The following is a 5050-nucleotide window of genomic DNA, read 5'->3' as shown; positions in this document are numbered from 1 at the left end:
ACCTGTCGTGTTGTTAGGGAGGCCGGTGCCTAAGTAAAGATTTAGAACAAGTTCTAATTTATCCAAAACAATTTTGTTTACAGAAACCTTTATCCTTCATCCTTTATTTTCCCCCGATATCACAGATGGAAAGCACACATATGCAATGAAATTCATGTTATTAATATGTTGTTGGTTTTTTTTTCATGGTGACGTTAAATCCGATGCCACGTGTAAAGAGAGTGGGGTGGCAATTATAAGTTAAAGTACAAGTGCAAAGCCGGTAGTTGATGCTCTGGACAAAATGCATGGTTTGACTTGATCAGTCGCAACTGACAAGGACCTCAATTCATCAGTGACACATTTAAACAATACTTGTACCAAAATAGCATCGTGCCAGCCGCCAACAGGGAAATTCAAGCATCTTTGATCACGGTATTTTTTTAAAATTAATATTACGGTTTCATTTTAACAAATATGCAAATGTGGACGCGTTTGTAGACGAAACGCGCGTCTGGCGTGTATACAAAATTTCGTCCTGGTATCTATGATGAGTTTATTTCCACCGCTAAAACAATTCTGGGAAAAGACTTAATTGTACAGTTTGGAAAATTTGAAGTAAATGCATTTTGTGGTTCAGTAAGTTTACGTTTGTCTTAAGATAAGCTCTCTAGTGAAGGAGAGGACAATTGTGCGTTGACTATTGTAACATCATGGGGTCTGTTGATCAGTTAAAATTTCTTAATCATATGATTAGTGTGTTAATGCTTACACTGTCGTTAAACTTAATCGACGTCTTTGAGGTGTATTAAATCTTAATCATATGAATGAAAAAAAATGGCTGCCATTGAAATGTTTCTACCAAGAGTTAGAAGAGAAAAGCATTACAGAGGTTTTAATCGATTGAATAAAGATTTTAATGATGAGGAACAACGACAAAGGTACAGGTTTTGACGAGAAAGCATTGAATTTATAGCCAATGAGTTGAGAGCGGACTTGGAAAGAAATACGAGAAAAAGAACAGCCTTGTCAGTTGAAGAGCAAGTCATGATTGCCCTTCGTTTTTATGGGAGTGGAAGCCAGCTGTAAGTGGTCGGGGATACTGTGGGCTATGACAAGTCTACTGTGTCACGAGTAGTCAGAGATGTTACCGACGCCTTGGTAGATAGGAAAGACCAGTACATAAAATGGCCTACAGAAAGACAGAAAAATATAAACAAACGTGCTTTTTATGAAAAAGCTGGGTTTCCTAATGTTATCGGGTGTATAGTTGGGACACACGTACATATACAAGCACCTACCGAAGATGAACCTGCTTATATGAACAGGAAAGGGTTTCACAGTATCAATGTCCAGGTTATTTTTAAAAACAAAACAATTATTTAATTTAATATGTCATATTTTTCCTTTTTCACTCTCTTGAAATTAAAAAAAAGAACAAGTATGAGAATAATATTTATGATACAAAATATGTGCACCAGACCAAGGATTTGTGTAGTGACACTATACAATCCTTGACTGGACACAGACTATCTTTTATTAAATTATACGATATAAAGAAACATAACTGAATCATCTTAATTGTGTCGAATTAAATTCGTTATTGATTTTCAGTGTGGCATATCAATTGTGTGTAATTTTTAAACAATTGGTTAACCCTTATGGAAATATAAGCCCTCTGGCACATAGTTGCGGCAGCAGTATGGATATGCTGCGGCTTTGATGCTGCAAACTGTTGCGGCTTCGATGCAGCGATAGCATATTTCGTATGCAAATTAGTTTTCTTGCACCATAATTGCGTTTATATTCTGGCACCGTTGCGGCAATATTCTGGCATCATGTTGCGGCACTGATGCGGCTATAGCGTATTTCAGTAGTAGTAGAATAGGGATAAGAAAACAGTAGAGCAGGTAGAGCAGGTAGAGCAATGTAAACATTGTGCCAGTGATGGTGGAATGTTTGGTCCACGTATCATACTTTTGACCAAGGTAGAGCAACATTGGTTGGTAACCAGGGTATGTTTGTCGTCCATTTTGTTTTCCACGTTTCAAGGTAGAACAACATTGGTGGGTAACCAGGGATATGTTTGTCGTCCATTTTGTTTTCCACGTTGCAAGGTAGAGCAACATTGGTTGGTAACCAGGGTACGTTTGTCGCCCATGTTGTCCACATTGTAGTTGGATCCAAATGCATTTGAAATAAGGATTTCTCCAAATAAACCAAATGTAAAGCTCGTTGTGAACAAAATATTGAATACCGTAGAAATGGCCATGTGCTGGTTAGTTGATGGACTCTGTGACAAAGCTTAACCCGAAACAATGATATATTGTACATCAATCAAGGATGCAGCTAACATTTATGCATATATATCAACGGTAATTCCAAATTGTAAAGAAGTCCAGATGTTTCATTCTGAAACTTCGCCTGACAGTTAAAAAAAGAATAATGAAATGTTTAGAAGATCCATCCAGTAGTATTAAAGTTGTGATAGCAACAAGCGCCTTAGGAATTGGTATAGATATTATTGGCTTTTACATTGTCATAATTTATGGTGCACCAAAAACTATAGTTGATCTTATTCAAGAAATTGGTCGTGTAGGGCGTGATGGAAAGGAGGCAGTTGCACTTCTTCTTCATAATTCCTACCATTTGAGAGATGTTGAAACTGAGGTTAAAGATCTATTTAAGGCAACTGAATGTCGCAGAATTTCATTATTGGAACCTTTTCTGTCAAAAACAGAACTTGAAGAAGAGAAAAAAACTACAGGTTTACATTCCTGTTGTGACTTGTGTGCATCTAAATGTCTATGTGGGTCATGCAATGAAGATAAACACAGAAAAATTTCAAACATTTTGAGCAACCCATCTGAAAATGTACGAAATGTAGCTGACCCAGCACCTGTTCATTCTACTTCTACTACTAGTTCTACCTTACCTGAATAACATGTTTCGTCTCTAAATGTTCCGCTCTCAGATCCACAACCAACGTACAGTTCACAGACAAACATGAATAGCCGGGTAAACTCCATTTTTTATGAAATAAAAAAATGTTAAAATTTTTCATTTGAGGGCAATAAATCCTACAAGAAGTCATTTGACAGTTTTGACAAGTAAAGACAATTGGCAGAGCTCAACATTCTGAACATTTTAGCTCTTGTCAGATTTTCTCTTTATAATGGTTTTCAAAATTATAGACAAAGGGTCTCTTGACCCCGATTAACTTGCCTAATCTGTCCATATTTCCTTTTTTAGCTCACCTGGCCTAAAAGGCCATGTGAGCTTTTCTCATCACTTGGCGTCCGTCGTCGTCGTCGTCGTCGTCGTCGTCGTCGACGTCGTCGTCGTCGTCGTTAACAATTTTTCAAACATCTTCTCCTCTGAAACTACTGAATGGATTTGAATGAAACTTAACATGATTGTTCCTTAGTATATCCTGCACAAAATGTGCGCTTCGATTTTTGATCCGTCAAAAAACATGGCCGCCGTTACTTAAAATAGAACATAGGGGTCAAATGCAGTTTTTGGCTTATATCTCAAAAACGAAAGCATTTAGAGCAAATCTGACATGGGGTAAAAATGTTCATTAGGTCAAGATCTATCAGCCCTGAAATTTTCAGATGAATCAAACAAACCATTGTTGGGTTGCTGCCACTTAATTGGTAATTTTAAGGAAATTTTGCAGTTTTTGGTCATTATCTTGAATATTATTATAGATAAAGATAAACTGTAAACAGCAAAAAAGATCAGCAAAGTAAGATCTACAAATAAGTTAATATGACCAAAATTGTCAATTGACCCCTTAAGGGGTTATTGTCCTTTAATGACAATTTTTCACAATTTGTTCATCATATTTGCTAACTTTAAAAAATCTTCTCCTCTGAAACTACTGAATGGATTTGGATGAAACTTAACATGATTGTTCCTTAGTATATCCTGCACAAAATGTGCGCTTAGATTTTTGATCCGTCAAAAAACATGGCCGCCGTTACTTAAAATAGAACATAGGGGTCAAATGCAGTTTTTGGCTTATATCTCAAAAACGAAAGCATTTAGAGCAAATCTGACATGGAGTAAAAATGTTCATTAGGTCAAGATCTATCAGCCCTGAAATTTTCAGATGAATCAAACAAACCATTGTTGGGTTGCTGCCACTTAATTGGTAATTTTAAGGAAATTTTGCAGTTTTTGGTCATTATCTTGAATATTATTATAGATAAAGATAAACTGTAAACAGCAAAAAAGATCAGCAAAGTAAGATCTACAAATAAGTTAATATGACCAAAATTGTCAATTGACCCCTTAAGGGGTTATTGTCCTTTAATGACAATTTTTCACAATTTGTTCATCATATTTGCTAACTTTAAAAAATCTTCTCCTCTGAAACTACTGAATGGATTTGGTTAAAACTTAGCATGGTTGTTCCTTAGATTATCCTGCACAAAGTGTGTGCTTTGATTTTTGATCCGTCAAAAAACATGGCCGCCGTTACTTAAAATAGAACATAGGGGTCAAATGCAGTTTTTGGCTTATATCTCAAAAACGAAAGCATTAAGAGCAAATCTGACATGGAGTAAAAATGTTCATTAGGTCAATATCTATCAGCCCTGAAATTTTCAGATGAATCAAACATCCAATTGTTGGGTTGCTGCCACTTAATTGGTAATTTTAAGGAAATTTTGCAGTTTTTGGTCATTATCTTGAATATTATTATAGATAAAGATAAACTGTAAACAGCAAATATTATCAGCAAAGTAAGATCTACAAATAAGTCAATTTGACCAAAATTGTCAATTGACCTCTTTAGGAGTTATTGCCCTTTAAAGACTTTTTTCACAATTTGTTCATCATGTTGACTTACTTTAAAAAATCTTCTCTTATGAAACTGCTGTATCAATTTCAGCCAAACTTAGGCTAAATGAGTTTCAGAGTTTCAGAGTATCTAGTATAAATTTTATATTTCATTTCCTTGTATGTCAAGAAACATAGCTCCTATGGCTAAAATAGAACATAGGAGAAAATGATTTTTTTTTGCTTTTGAAGAAAATAGGACGATTCAAAGAACATTTAAATA

General features: G+C 35.4%; 1 pseudogene; it reads left to right on the top strand.

The window, feature by feature from the left end:
- The first annotated feature begins 2243 nt into the window (after positions 1–2243).
- Positions 2244–2922, top strand: LOC139495428 (putative ATP-dependent DNA helicase Q1; annotated as a pseudogene).
- The last annotated feature ends 2128 nt before the right edge of the window (positions 2923–5050 follow it).

Source organism: Mytilus edulis, chromosome 11 (genome assembly GCF_963676685.1).
Source record: "Mytilus edulis chromosome 11, xbMytEdul2.2, whole genome shotgun sequence".
Taxonomy (NCBI): Eukaryota; Metazoa; Mollusca; class Bivalvia; order Mytilida; family Mytilidae; genus Mytilus; species Mytilus edulis.
The sequence above is the reverse complement of the archived record's forward strand: the minus strand, read 5'-3'. Positions and strand labels throughout refer to the sequence as shown.